Below are 16655 nucleotides of genomic sequence, written 5' to 3'. Positions count from 1 at the left end.
TTTGAAATTATTATTTTATTTTGTAATTACAAAAGAACACACTATCTGAATGTATAAGAGGCATGTGAATAAATAAGTAAGGTATCATTTACAAAAGAGTAATATATTTTTGACAGCGCCTTTTGTTGCTATAAGCTTACTCAATGTGGATTTAAACTCATTACTACTACACTACACACACACAGGTTAAATTGTTTGAAGTCTGCTAGTATTATGATGAATAAAGCATTCTCAATTCAAATATTCACCTTTCTCAGTTCTGTATGGCCTGAAGTAGTTTGTGGAAGCAAGTTTTGTTAATCTCAATTCTTAAACATGCCACTTTTTTGAAGATTAGAATTCTACAAAATGAAAGTTCTGTAGATAGTTGTGATACAAAACACGAATGATAAGACTAGGTAACCAGCAAACATTAGTGAATACTATTACAGAAGAAATAACAAGAAAATAGTTTCACCTTTATTAGGTCTTTCAAAGATAGTTTGCTCGTTCATGAAAGTATTCAAATACTGAATTTCAGCATTCATAAAAATTGAAATGGAAGGGAAACAAAGTGTATGTGAAATGAAAGTAACTTCGAATGAACACGATTGGAACTAATTTGGGATGATTGGATTTTCATATTTTTAAAAACTTCTCAAAATGTTAGGTGCTTTATAGCTGAATGTTTTTGGGGTTTTTTTTGTTTAGTTTTTTTGTTTAGTTTTTTATGTAGTCCATCATCCGACGGGCGCTAGCCCATTTACAGTATGAGGTATCGACTACCCCAAAGGAGCACTGAGGAGTAAAGTCGCTTGCTCAAGAGCATAACACCGGGCTAGAGTCTCGAACTCATCATCCTCCGATAGTGAGTCCGTTTATGTAGCTGAATGTTGCAATATTACAAATTACTTAAAACCCAATTGTGTAACTTACAGAGGAAAGCAGATGAGCTTACATTTCCAGGTTAAAATGACCTTACTTCACCATCCAATTATCCCAAATTAGTTCCAATCGTGTTAATGGCTATTACAGGGAGAAAGGACATCTTATGAAATAAAGTGTGAAATGAATCTGAAGATTGACCTCTGGATCATGAAAATGTAAGTGTTCTGGAGAGAGAGAGAGACAGAGAGACAGAGAGAGAGACAGAGAGAGAGACAGAGAACGTCAAATAATTCTCATATGCCAGCGTGTCGTGTCAGATGTTGTTGTTTCTAGTTTCGGAGAAAAACTCATCACTGTCAAAAACCTGCTACAATGTCTATATATTACAAAAGATCAGTTTATTTTTACTATGACCATCGTCGACCAGGGAGCTGTAACACATTCTGTTGGGAAATACTGGTTATATGTCACAGCAGCGGTGATGAGGGAAATTTGGTTGGTAATTTGACTCCGTGGTCATCTCAGATTTTCGTAATGGAAAGAACAAAATACATTTTACATAGTTTGTGGCCAAAATAGACAGAATACCATGTTATAAATGACTGAACAACAGTCGACACTCTGTGATCGGTTCTCTGACGGTGCACCATAAAGTGTACTTTAATGGCAGAGTAATGATGATTCAGATGATAGCGAAGTGGGGGCCGTCATCTGCTCTGTGAACAAATCAAAGTACCACAAAGGGGCATGCCATAAAATTTTCACGAAATCCCATAGACACGGGGTGGGGTGAGGCTTTGATGAAGGCGATTTGTTGAGTTATGTACTGCACAGTTTGCCCTATGCACGTAAGTAATTGCGTATCGTGTTCCCCTACTGCCGCCGGTAGGCGGTACGGCCGGGGTACGGTTCCGGGTAGGCGAGTACTCGGTATAAGCCATCTGTTAAACTTAAGTTTCGAGGAAAATCTATAATGTTATCACTCTTTCAAACTCTCTAGTTGACTCTGGATCAAAGCATTTATCGCTAACCAATGCAAAATAGGGGGCGACTTGCAGCAATTTGAAAGCTTTTATCCAATTGGTTGGCAGAATCTCACCATATAGAATAATGAAAATAAACTCCCTAAGTTGCTGTGAATAATGACAATCGACCAATCAGATATAACCTTGCAAACAAGCTGCAAGTCAGCCGCAAAAAAGACTTCTACAAAGTACAAACAATGCATGTCACGGTGTCGTCACTGCGCGGCGTTTAGAAAAGACGTGATGGATATACATGATCGATGACGGCGAATTTTCGGTTAAAGGCTCGAAATATTGACAGTAAAAATCCTGATAGAAGAGTATTAATTTAAATAAGTATTGTATAAATCAAACAGAGCTAATTTAAATAAGAATTGTATAAATCAAACAGACCCGAGCAAGCAAGCAGACGGAACGTAAAATGCGAAGGAGAACAAGAAAACACGTTGTAATCATACGGGACCGTTTGAGATGTTTGCAGTGGGGTCGTGGACATGCACATCCCACACGTTCTTAGAACGCCTTTCTCACGAATGACGTGATGCTTTAATTCCCAATGGAAACGTCATTATGCAAATTTATGCTAATATCACTATGGACGCAGATCCCGGTGCCTATCTTAATACGTATTACAAAATATGTCTCTAAAAGAAAATAGACATACATAAATCAATATTGTTGTGATAATCATTCCTGATGATATTTGGACACCCTTCTATCTCAGTGAATACATCCAGGAGCCTCTTAGCTTCTAATGGTAAGTAACAGCTTGACTCACCATCCGAGCATGGCCAGTGTCCTTCGTAATAATACAGCAAAGTAAGGATGCATGATGTGCCAATGTGAACGAAGACTAAAATGATCCAGAATGCAGTGTCCCATGCGTCTTTGGGAAATAACGAATCGAGATTGTTAGATTATCTTTCAATTAAATTCAGGCAAGCATAGGACTGACGAGTCCATTACAATACCGGTCCGCAATATGCATGGTTTAGCCGCAAGCGATTCGAACAATCCATGCGTTTTCAAATACACATAAGGTTGATTAGCCCACACAACTTAAAACAGTGTGAAATTTTAAAAACTTGCAGAAATGCGTCTTGTTTCTGAAAATCACGGCTTGATCTAGCAACAGAAACTCACCATACCAAGAACAGCAATGATAGCGAAAACAGCAAGGCAAATATATGTAACATGTGCACTGGCCAGCTCGTCTGGGTGTCTATTCTGGAATAGTTTTAATGTGATAAGGCATACCATAATGTACATGTAGGAGGTGTCTGGAAGAAAAGTGTAATATTCATTTACATGTATAGAACGCTCATTTAGTGAGATTGAAGACTTACATACAAGTTAGTTTGAAAATCGCGAGATGCATCGAATGTAAGTTACAGATATTTTTACTTTGTGCTTAAAGTAATTGGTGTTATTATTTTCAACGCTCTACTTTTGGTATCGAACACTGTAATTTCCCACGATAACATCTGTATACCTGTGTACGTGCGCGCGCGCGAGTGTGTGGTTCGGTAGCTGAGATCAGGGTAACCGCAGCTTTATAATAGCCGTCGATGATATAATTACTCGCCAAGAATTAGTAACTTGTAAAAGACAATTTGTCGGTGTATATTTGTGTTACATTCTGTAAGTCACGGGATATTGAAAACAATCTCTCTCTCTCTCTCTCTCTCTCTCTCTCTCTCTCTCTCTCTCTCTCTCATTATCACCATCCTCATCCTCACCATCACATTATCTTTTTAATCATCATGACTATAAAATTAAGAACGAAAGTTGCACTTGCATTGTTCAATTCTTACTGGAAGAACAACCATTTTTGTAATTTTTGTCAACTTTACTATGAACAAGTACACAACTTCGATGCTATGACGATTAACTCACCAAACTGATAGTTTGAACTGTTGGACATACATGATACGAACCACTGAGAACACCCTCCATTATAAGTGCAATACCGAGGGCGTAATAGAGGCCAAAATACTTCTTGATGCCATAGTCCTGTAAAAAATGTAGATCTCATCGATTAACAATCTCGTAACGTTATCTTCGATGGAATTCTGGAGGAAACAATTCATTGGCATGAAACCCCCTTCATCGCAAAAGATAAAAGCGTGAGATGTTAGATTATAATAGAGCAACAGTGATGTGGCTTGAAGTTCTTCTTTATTGAAATTAAGAATTGTGTGATTGCCTTGTACAGTTCGCATAATGGAAGGCGCACCTTTCCAATGATTTTGAGACCTTGCTTTATAGATGTTAATCACCCTCAATACAATTGGAATTATTTCTAATAGGTACACGAAGCAGTAATCATTTTGATTTTGCTTTTCGCTATTGGAATATGAAGGACTTGATGTGATATAAATGATAAAAGAAGATAAGTAGATTTATATCGCCTTTCATTACCACATACTAACTAATAAAAAGAGCACAGGCGTGTTCTTTACAAAACTGAGACGCAGAGAATTACAGCTTTCTCCTCGGGAATATTTCAGTAATGTCTCACTTTGGCTTTATTATTCTCAAAAGGCATTTTTGTAGCTTTTGTACAAAGTGATAATTTGTTGTACCTTGGATCTATTACTGCAATGAGATTCACACCACACTATGATCAGGTACAAGATGCCAAGTAGTATATACCCTATGTTGCTGAATATATTGTTAAATGCACTGAAATAAAGGAAAGTATAACAATTAATTTCGAACATTATGGTCATTTTAAATGCCCAAAAAATATAACGGGTCTTACGTAGTATTACAGAAAACCATTGAACAAAAACATAATGGCTGCTATTTTGCTCGGCCTATGACACATGGAAGCAGCAGTTGAAGGATGCTGAGGAAAACTGACAATATTTTTTGTGTGTGGTCAGGAGACGAAATCACTGCGGGCGTTCATAGAAACCACTGGATTATTGCTTGTCTTGTGGAACTTTACATATCATTAGAAGTAACATTGAAAATTTCTTTGTTCCCGATCACTGATGAAGTACAGCTGTGCATGAATTGTCATAACGTTTATTATACTACCGGACATGTCATGAAATCATTTTGCAGTAAATAACATCACAAGTTCAAGTTTGCACTTGAGTGAAACCGATTCTATGTAATTAGTGCGCATGCTATATTGTTTGTTTTGCCATTCTCCTCTTGTACAGAATGTGCTTATAAGAACCCATATTTGATATTTTCACTGGGAGCGGAACTACAGCACAGCTTACCTCACAGAGTTGGGATGTTCACTTGAACACAACAACGTGAACAGAGCTCGTAAGTCTCGGAACGTCGAATTACAGGCATAAATGTCGTTTGTTTTCTGCTTTAGGTTTGTGCATTTAAGTACCAGCACACTTATTTCATAAAAAGTTAAACTCATATTCAAAATTCCCAGTATTATGCACCTGTTACTAAAATTGCTTTTAACCAAACGTAGTCGGCTTAGAGAATTGATGGCGCACCATTGCCTAACTATTGCATTCCAATTTCCCTAAACGAGTGTTATTGTCCGAACAGTGCGATTACCGTTATCGCAACCATTAATCGACCTAACAAAGTCCAAAAACAACTGAAAATATTCTACAGACTAGATTTAATGCTAGATTCATGCAGTAATTCCAATTGTCAGCGATGAAAGTATGTCGTTACAGATTGATATATTCAATTCAAATTAGTTGACATTGTAGATTTGTTCCTTGCGAAGAGGGACTAATGGTCAGTTTTTACTTGTTCGATACCTTTAGTTTCACTTGTTTAAAACCTGTGCTGTTTCAAAGCTTTCTGTCATTGCAACTCGTAATCTTTGACGACAAAATGAATATTTCACAATCTGCTAATGTGATTGTTCAATACATTTTCAAAATGAACAAAGGTTTTCCTAACTTTTGTCGCGTAATGGGAGCAGTGACACATACCATGATTTGCATATAATTTACCATAGTATCGCCTACCTTTCCATCCGAAATTGAAACAGATTTTGTTGTTATTATCATAGACTGATTGAACAAACAATCGCAGAGCTTAATTCAAATCATGTTCTTGACTAGAAGTATAGTCATCGTCACGGTTGTTCAGACTTTGGTTAATTATATATGTAAACCGGTTGCAGTAAGCATTTTACTTAATTTCTGCAAATTAGTGTATCGCTCTTGAATAAGTTTCGTCAAGATTCTGAACTCACCTCAGTTGCCAATGTGAATTTGCACACATAAAGTTGTAGTAACATACGTCTTCATTACCAGTATTGTTGTGTATCTAATTAGAATATTATACATTGTCAATAACTTAACAAAAACATTACTGATTAACAACTTTGTTAAAAGGCAAATTGTTTTGCACCTAGTTTAAATGCTCTCTCTCTCTCTCTCTCTCTCTCTCTCTCTCTCTCTCTCTCTCTCTCTCTCTCAAAATGTATGTAATAAGTATCAGTCTGCGAGAACAATTATCGATTTAAGATATATTTACACCCCGTATGGGGCGAAGAATAATTATTGGACACCTCTGCGACTGGTGACTGCACAAAACAAACCTCTCTGAGACTTCCGTAAGTTGACGTAATTCAAATTGTATTATCAAGGTGTGTTTTGTTTTGTTGAAGCTCAATCATATTTGTGATCTACTTTTAACAGTCAGATGAACATGTTACTTACGACCTGATAGGAGAAGACGAATTGTATCACAGGCAATGCGTAGAACACAGCCATAGGTATGATGTGCCATGAATACAACATGTACCCTACATTGCGAAGACACGTGGTTGCAGATTTGAAAAATAAAATATAAGTCATCGACAACATTCTATATTACTCATAAGTGGCATGCAGTATTCACAGAGTTATGCGCGTCAAAAAAGAACGTGAAAGATAGATTCTTTTAACAATAGCTGCTCTGGTACAAACAATGCAAGTCATTGTGATGTGTCAGCTTTAAGACGATCACATATTTATGAACATTGTATTGAAAGATATTCACATACAAGATACCGTGACGTCACATTTTTACAGACTTTATTACAAATAATGACACTATGAAAAAAGCTTTAATAGATGTCATACTTTGCCTTGTCATCACCATTATCATCATTATCATTTGCATCACCTGAATGCAATAAAGACGACACCGTTCGAGATAGAATTTTTAGCCAACTTTTAAACAACTCCTGTCGATGCAAGCACAGATTCTGCCTTCTATGAGAACAAAATCTTCAGAAGTTTCGGTTCATTAAATGACATTTTTACCATTAGAGTTCATGGTAAATCTAGCAATGGAACATGCTGAAATCTGTGCTTGTCGATGAATTTCTTGTGCAAAGACATATAAATCAACTATTTTCTCTCAATTTAGGAAAGGGAGGCCGATACAATTTTGTTGTGCAAAATAATTACTGGCCTTGTTTTCGTGCAAGCGTGGCGTGGTGTGTCAAGCACAAATTCCGTAAGCACGAAAACAAGGTCAGCAATTACAATTTAAGAACAAATAGCTGTCAGAATTGATCTGTGCCACGATCTTTCATTAAGATGAAAGATAGGGCATTTACCATTTGTGGATCCAAGCTTTGGGATTCTATTTCAGAACAACTGCAATGTATTAACAACTTAGAGCAGTTTCAGCGTATGCTAAAGGCATATCTTTAAAAAAAAACTACAATTTTTAAAGTCTTAAATACTTGTTGTAATGTTTTAATTGTCTTGAGTTTTGAACTTTTGGTTTTTTTGGGTTTTTTTTTGGGGGGGGGATTGCTGTTGTTTTGTTTTTTAATACAATTGTCATAACTTGAATTTCAACTTCTTGTATTTGTGCAGCACTTTCGAATATCGTTATGATAGAAAAGGCGCTTTAGAAAATAAAAATAATGTAAATGTAAATGTGTTATATTTGAGAATTACATACAACCTACATGAGAGTAAATATCGATTACTCAAATATACTTCGAGAGTTAGTACTGTTGCACTGACCTTCATTTTGTTCGTCTTCGCTTTTGCTGAAATAAGTAACGTTGAAGTAACAACATTAACAAAACCTTTAGAAAAATCACTTCTCGTTTTGACTGATAAAGAATGAAAAACTTCACCTATACATTAACATAATTCAGTTCGTCGATTTGCATTTGCTAAACATTGCTTGACATATGAGAATGAGTGCCTTCGTAACTTTCTATAACATGCAGGCGTTTGCGCACTGCAAGAGACTAGAGTCATATGGAAAATCATCTAAAGTGATACGAGTCAGCCCATACTGGATAAATGGGTACACCTTTAAATTGAACAAAAAGTCGATTAATCGAAAAAGCAGAACATTTACCTGCACTGTACGCAACAATGGATCGAAAAGACGATATAAAGACTTAAGAAAACTGACGTCATCACAGAGGTACCTAATACGTACACGCTTCCTGCAAAATAAAATATTGTTCTTGGTTGAAAAGTGAATACTATTTTAAATTTGAGCTGTACGGTACATGGAGGGAATATTGAAGTAAAATAGACAACTTTTTGCTTCCTGATAGACCTTAAGAAGTTGTGTAAGACTGGCATTTTAAGCACAGGGTCTGGCAGCAACAGAAATGCACAAGATGATGTGTTTTTACTCATTGTCTGGCTGATTCCTAAAATGAAAGAGTGATACAAATAAGCCAAATTTTAATTGAAGTTTGAACGAGACATGTTTCGCCTTGTACATAAGTCAAGGGGTTCATCAATACTGGATGACTTTCGACGTGCCTCTCTTTGTCATGAAATGAAAATAAATGCACCAAAAAGATTATTGATATAACTTTTTGATGTCATTTTAGAGCGTAAACAAGCTGACGTTTGTCACAATTATATAAAAGTTAAAACGTTTATATTTTCAAAATAGTGCTCGTCACAATTAAGTTAATGCCAGATATACTGCCTATATCACCATTCCATTAGGTGGGGAGTGGTATTATAGATATGTTAATTTACTCACTTGATTTTGTGGGTATAATTTCTAGCGTCACATTTTTCAATCTGTCCTCGTGCACTGAAGAAGTAGAACTTGCTGGGCAAAACGAAAAACACATATAACTGAAAACATTAATGTTGGCGGTTACAATCTAGATTTAGATACAGAAATGGTGGAAAATGAAAATGAAAAAGATTATAATTTATGACCCGCTAAATCAAATCAATATGAGAATTCTCAATCTATTAAGATTATTCTCCTTTCTATTTTTTTCTCAATATATTGAGGTTGTGCTTAATTCTAGTTCAGATATTAAAAACACGAGTAAACTATTCGGTATAGTTTCCGATGAGATGTAATCAGAGACGATATATTTGTCCTTTGATTATTGTTAGCTTGGTGGTTATTTTAGCTCGTAGAAGGCTAACGGAACTACAACACATTTAGGGTATACATAATATTGTAAATGGAGTGCGTCTTAAAGTTTTACCTTCAACTAAAGTTTGTATGGAAATTTCAAATGTTTTTAGGATATAGTTAATAAGTTTGCTATTGCTCAGAGGGCAATTTCCCAGTACGAAATCGACACTTGTCCATTAACCTTAAATAAAGGATAATATTGCGGCAATCTACTATAAAATATTTGAAGTATCTTACCGGGTTGATAGTATTCATCGGTGACTTTGCTATCATTAACAGAAGACTTGCACTGTGGTTTGTGTTGCATGTAGAGTCATCGGGATGGGCCAACAAGACAACGAAAAACTCTCGCGATCGAAAATCCTTGGCCTGGAAGTAATTGACCGTATGTCAACATTCCGATATGATTCTAAATGGTGCATTTCCTACAAATAGGCTAGTATTGTCTAGTTCATATATTGCTTTAGATGATTTCGATAACATGCTCATCATTGGTGAACTTTTTTACAGGTTAGGCATTCGGCTCCTTACCTTATCATTGTTTGCTCTACATTTCATAACGATGCAAATGGCACGTTTACCTAAAAGAATTATATATATATATATATATATATATATATATATATATATATATATATATATATATATATATATATATATATATATATATATATATATTGTCATGTGTCTTCCAGTGGCTGTACAGTGCTGCTTTCCGTTAAAGCCCCAGTGCTGCTAACTTTTGATGATAATTTCACCATTTTTATTTTGAATGTGAACCACAATTCTTGTTCTTCTCCACAAAGAATGTTGATATACACAGTATCAAGCTTGTCAACTCAGCCCCAATGGTTGTAAGGTGCATTGTTATTGTTGAAAACTGACTTCTGGTCCGGACTAGAATTCAAATGTAAACAATATCATGCATTTTACACATGTAGACGCTAAGTTGACAAGCTAAATAGTGAGTGTTTCAATATTCTTAGGGGAGAAGAATGAGAAGTTGCAATTGATTTATAAAATAAAAAATAATGAAAATACCATCGAAAGTTAGCAGCACTTGGGCTTTAAGTAATAATTAAAAACTATCTACTGTAGATTGACCAATCAGAGTGCTCAATTCAGGGTGTTTTATTTACTCGTAAAGCCTTGGTCACAAAATTCCAGAAACGAATGACAGCGCCGTAGTAAAGTACTGTCCAATCAAAAGTGAACATGTCATATTCTGTAGACATTGGTACGTTTTAATATTGAAATTTGGTAACACAGCGGAAAACAGCTGCAACACAAAATCTGCTGTGCCCAAGGGCATTTATATAATGTGCCCTAGGGCACTTATAGGATGTTCCATTACATTGGAAGGCTATTTCACAAATAAAAGTTTTAATTCATATCCTAAACATATTACATTGACAAAGGGGACGGTTGACGTAAACACATTGAAAACGAAAATATATCAGTTAGGGGCGATAGTTTTTAAGTCGGATAAAACCCTCGTACTTGGCTCTTCTGGTATATAAAGTCCAACCCTACGATAAAATGTCTCGGCCTGCGGCCTCGACATTTTATCGTTGGGTTGGACTTTATATACCAGAAGAGCCCTCGTACTTGGGCTTTATCCTATACTGAAAGCGAATATTTCACACGAAGTATCCTTCTCAAGCTCTTGCAGTAATTGCGATGACAGCCCATTATTGAATAATGTCAGTACCCTGTCCGAAATAAAAGAGCTTTACATTTTGCGTACAAGCACCATAAAGTAATCCCACACGTACAGACTGAAAAGATCGGGACGATTGTTTCAAAGATTGTTGGAACGCAATGGTTTAATAAAACATATTACATTACCATGTCCTGTCCTTCGAATTTTACTTGGTCTAGCTGAACCATGTGACTGACCACATATACGCAATAATGGTTTGTTTATGTGCCCGTGAATATGAATAATGTCATAAACATCGTAACTTTTCGGCTAAAACGTAACTTGTAGTTTGTACAAAGACCATAATCAACCACACAAAATAGAAACACTTATAGGCCAAGTATACACACTTTTTTGTAAAAATCTCTGGATTTGCAAAATTTCTACAGCGCGCACTACTCACTGACAAGTTCAGGGCCCCGTTGTCGTTTGCGTGGGAAATTTTCGTAAATTTTGACGGTTTGGGGGGTTCGTTGATAATATAATGGAAATAACAGACTCCGCGCTGACCATTAACGTTTATTTATGGGCGCGGGCGAGAGAAAAGCCAAAATTAACGGGCTCGGCGAGCCTCGCACATTAATTTTGGCTTTCGTCTCGGCCTTGCCATAAATAAACGTTAATGGTCAGCGCCTCGCCCGTTATTTCTATAATATTTAATTGATTACTCAATTATCTACGATATCATTGAACTGAGTTCACATGACTTCCCTTTACTTCAAAGTTTCTTGTTACTGACCTGCACAGTTATGGATGACTGTGTTGTCTGCGTCTGAAACTTTCCAATAAACTCAACATTGCGAAGTAGATCAAATACAGGACACTGCAATAAATATCAAAAAGGTTATATATATATATATATATATATATATATATATATATATATATATATATATATATTAGTAGTTTTTATAACACGCCACGTGCTCATTCCGTATCGCGATTCGCCTGCAGAATACGTCACGAGACATGAACATAGATACGTCTAATTCCCACTGAATCGACAAAAGTGACGTCAGAGGATATTTTTCGGAAAGCAAATTCCCTAGGGAATAGTTTTGACAAATTCGGAAAAGTGCCCGGTCACGTGACCGTAGTGTCGTCTGCAGTTTCAAACAATGGTGGGTGACTAGAACGTTAGGTGTGCCCAGGATAAGCGACGAGCCTCTCTAACACAGATATATTTTCCATTCATACAGAGTAGGAACTTGGGCAGCTTATCGACGAAAGAGATTCAAGTGCACCCAAGGATGTTTTTAGGTATGCTTAGAATATTTTGGAAGAAAGTGGCACCATACTGTAAACGCTGTGGAAATATCGCCAAGTGAACTTGTCACAATGGATTGTTGCGGTGCAAAATATCAAAACACATTAAAAACTATAACATAATACAACATGAGCGTGTGGTGTGTTATAAAACACCTATAACCTGGTCTTTATTCGGGCTATAGTGCCCGTTTATTACCCCGAGGGGCGTGTGATACCAGAAACACATCGCAAAATCCCTCGGCCTACGACCTCGGGGAATAGCGATGTGTTTCTGGTAACACACGGCCACTCGGGTAATTAACGGACGCTATAACCCTCAAACCAGGTAATGTGTGTTCACTAGTATTCTTTCTTTAACCTTTGTAGGCCAAATCGGTATAGAGAGGAGTAGTTCTGGTAATGTACAAGAAAGTTAGGCCCGAGAGAGTAAATCAAGCGCATTTTTATTGATTAGATGTAGTCAGCATGTTCCGCTATCGAATGAACAGAATTCACCATTATTACTTTAGTTGCATGCTGATTTTGAGGGTTAGCAACGATATAAAAGAAGAGGCCTCGAGAGTTGATGAAATCGAATGCCACAAATTACTTGTACTCGTTATTTTTCAATAATAATAATAATAATAATAATAATAATAATAATAATAATAATAATAATAATAATTATAATAATAATTAGAAGAAGCAGAAGAAGAAGAAGAAGAAGAAGAACAAGAAGAACAAGAAGAAGAACAAGAAGAACAAGAAGAACAAGAAGAACAAGATCGTCGTACCCCTGCTTCTTGAACTGCAATGACCGCACATATTTTATCCTCTGAACCACCCCTGACTTGAACTGAATTTACGCCCTCAGGAAACCTAAAGTAGTAATACTGTAAAAAATATAATTAAAAAAAATGAATGATACGAATAATAAGCCCTAGGCTACTTAGGACTGTTCAAAAATATGATCAGTTGGAAATATTTACTTTTTCGTAACATTCATTCGGTGCGGTCGCCGTGGCTTTGCAGCAATTCGCATAAAAATAAGTAACTTTAAAATTGGCTACGGTTTCAATACGGTTAACAAAGCCTGTATGTGTTAACTTCAACGAAGAGTCAAACGTTTGATAAACTTCATGCCGCTTGACACGTGGATTTCATTACCACGAAGTCTTTCCTGACAAGAAAAACACTGCATCTTACCTGAGGTTGGGATGGTGATACCGTCACGGACAGAGGGGACGACATTCTGAAAGTGGAAGTGGTGCTGATACTTCAGTTTTACGGTAGTTTCCTAACTGGTTTGTTGCCATCGATCAATATCAATAATAATTCAATAATAAAAGAGAACATCCTTCTATAAAACTATTAAAAACTGATGTTGTGCAAGGGGAGCAAGGGGAATGTGTTATTTTGATATTTAAGTGGTGCGTTTTTATTACAATGGCTCGGATCACTTTCCATTGTCATGTCACAAACATGAGCCAGTAATCAACACATATGAATAGAATCATTTACATTACAAACTAGACCTTCTCCTAGTTTGTGGGCATATAAATATCAAATCATAAAAAACTGTAAGGAATAAACTTTGGCAAACTGTCTCGTTAGTGGTAGGCTGTTGCGCTGATCGCGATCGTGGGCTGAACGCTTACAGCCAGTTCTGCTTCTACCGGGAAAAGCCAAGCAACGGGAGCCAGTGTAAATATATAAGTAAGAATCGTCCCTATTATCAAACAAAGAATGGATGAGTTTGTGTCCATCTGTCGTTCTGTCACCGCTGTCGTCCTGAAAGTCTGGTTTTATTCTAAATATCACGTGTTAAATAAAAATGTGATATTGTAGAAGTCTCTTGCCTATAATAACGTCATTCAGGAACTGTATACCGAGTAAGTAAGTATGTTTTGCTAAAGAAGTAAGCAATTTGACTTACTCTAAATCAAATTCGTAGACCACAGTTGCTTTAAGGCTGTAATATGTGTCATCAGTTGAAGAGCAAGATACATCAATGACCACTTCTGAAATATCTTCATCGCCAAATTGCAACGGACAAAGTGTCCTTGCGACAGACTCGTACTGAAACTCACACCTAGAGGGGACGACAGAAAAACAACCGACGGTGGTAACAGTTGTTCCGTTAACTGATAAACGTCATAAGTGCTTACACCATGATTTTGATTTTCGTGAACCCCAGCATACACCCCCCCCCTGTGGCATACGGTTGCGATAAATTGCGTAACTAATGTTAGGGCAAATAAAACATGGTAATTATAGTCTCCTTTGTGTTGAGTGAAAATGAGGCTGCGTTTCCTCTACTGTCTATGGCCTAATCACATAAGTTTATTGCATAATGAACAATCCTGATAATATCAATCAGCCTTTGTCGGGTATCAACAATAGTATACCCATTTACGAAGAAAAAGGCAAAAAAACATAAGTATATGATTAAATAATTTAAATCACGTGGCAAACAAAAAACGATACATGTACAATAAAAACAGCACTATCAATAAACTACACAAAATTCACATAGGAGATGATGTTTCTTAAGCATTTGTTTAAATTGCCGTAAAGAGGTGATACCGTGAAAAACAGCAGGTAGACTGTTGAAATATTTAATAGCCCGATAAATAAAGGAATTCATGCTGTGGTTGTTCTGAAAGAGGGTAGCATAAAATTTATGATAATTTTCTAGTCTGAAAATGATGTTCTGATATTTAACAATCGAATATGCCAAAGTAGCCAATAGCTGTGGTCCAGCTTCAACAAAATGATGCTCATTTCTTATTAAGTCATTCAGAATTATACGGGCTGCTCTATGATGAAGTGACTGTAATCTGTCGATATCAGTTTTGTTAGCCCCGTCCCAAATAATATCACAATAATCAAACAAAGGTTGAATTAAAGAGTTGTACATCAAAGTGCAAGTTTTAGTGTCGATATTCGGTCTGATACGACGTAACATACCGAGAACGTGCTGATATCTTTTTGTTCAACCATGACAGATGTACGTTGAAGTTTAACAAATTTGTCGAAATACCAAAAATAAATCACTCACCGTTCTTGTTTATTACTTTCAGGGGCACTTGCCAAGATATGACGCCCTCAGGTTGCTTGACGACAAACAGAATTGGTTTCGTTTCCTGCGCATGGCTGCTGCTGACATGTACACGGATCGCCGCAGACTACAGAGAAACCATTGGAGGAAACATTACCGAACTTATTAGGACAGAGAAAATCACAAGCGACATTCTGTGCTGATCACAAGACACAATGTGCGCAGAAGGATTGTGATCGTAAATTAAGGTAGAATGCGCCTATGGGACAGATATTCGGATTCCCAAACTTGTTCAATTGTCTTCTGATCTACAATTTGTTGGGGTTCATTTTAAAGGTATACTGTCACCTGTTCCAATTTTGCCACAGTTACCATGGAAAGAGAAAATCTAACCAATCACAAATTTAAGCGGGTGGCCGCTTTTTAAAACAGCACCCTCAAATGGGCATTTGAATACCAACGAACGCCCCTTTGACCATAGATGGGCATATTTAGATTACAGGTGACTGTATACCTTTAAAGCTCTTGGAGTAAGAAAAGTTTTACACTTTCGGTTTTCGAAAATCTCCATAGGGTTAACAAACGCATAGCGGCCATTTGAATTTTAAATATCGTATATATTCGGTAATTTATTTCTCTATTACTAAAGTTTTCACGGTGACCCCTGACTTTGATTTTTGATTTTGAAAGAGAATGGTTGAAATATTTCTTGAGGAAAGTTTGAGCAAAAGTGTAAGTCCTTCACTTTTGAGACGCATACTACCTGAATTAGAAAGTCTGGTTATATTGACAGGGAATGATTTAAAAAATGACCGGATTTCGATGATATTAAAGTAGGATGATTATGTAGATGTTCCATGGGGTGTTCGTAAAGTAAATATGTACACTGGGACACGGAAGTCTTACCATTCATTTGCAGATAATCAGCATTTGACATCTTTAAGTAGATAGCTACAAAAAAGGGTCAAATTGCTGATATAAACACTTTAAATAGTTGTCAAGTTCCGTTACCTTGAAACGAGAACAATTAATGGCAGGAGAGGGAAGAAAAATGGGGTCAAGAAAAAAAACAGGCGTTGAATGCAGCCTGACATGTCTTGCTCTTTGCAATTCTTAATCATACCCCTCTTAATAGGGCAGAAAATATTTCTTTCACAAACCTGTTTTCTGAGGTCATCTAATCAAAAAACGCTTTATTTCAGTGCCTGAAGATCATAACTTTGCAATAAAACTAATCATCAGTCATCACAACATGGGTCATAAATACAATTGACCACAGGTTTGTGCTTGTGAGTACTAATGCTGACTGCCAAGGTGTGGGCATGAAAAAGATAACAGTACCATAGGGTACTAAACTCCTTCACATAGACAATTAGCTGTGAAAAAAAACGAAATT

General features: G+C 36.5%; 1 long non-coding RNA gene across 1 annotated transcript; it reads right to left on the bottom strand.

Moving 5' to 3' along the window:
* Positions 1–8218: 8218 nt before the first annotated feature.
* LOC139127031 (uncharacterized) lies at positions 8219–13088 on the bottom strand. Its single transcript, XR_011550894.1, has 5 exons — positions 12993–13088; positions 11690–11773; positions 9486–9617; positions 8853–8924; positions 8219–8295 (listed from the first exon to the last, which is right to left on the bottom strand). It is a non-coding gene; the product is annotated as an uncharacterized lncRNA (long non-coding RNA).
* Between the last annotated feature and the right edge of the window lie 3567 nt (positions 13089–16655).

Source organism: Ptychodera flava, unplaced genomic scaffold (genome assembly GCF_041260155.1).
Source record: "Ptychodera flava strain L36383 unplaced genomic scaffold, AS_Pfla_20210202 Scaffold_28__1_contigs__length_4768798_pilon, whole genome shotgun sequence".
Taxonomy (NCBI): domain Eukaryota; kingdom Metazoa; phylum Hemichordata; class Enteropneusta; family Ptychoderidae; genus Ptychodera; species Ptychodera flava.
The sequence above is the reverse complement of the archived record's forward strand: the minus strand, read 5'-3'. Positions and strand labels throughout refer to the sequence as shown.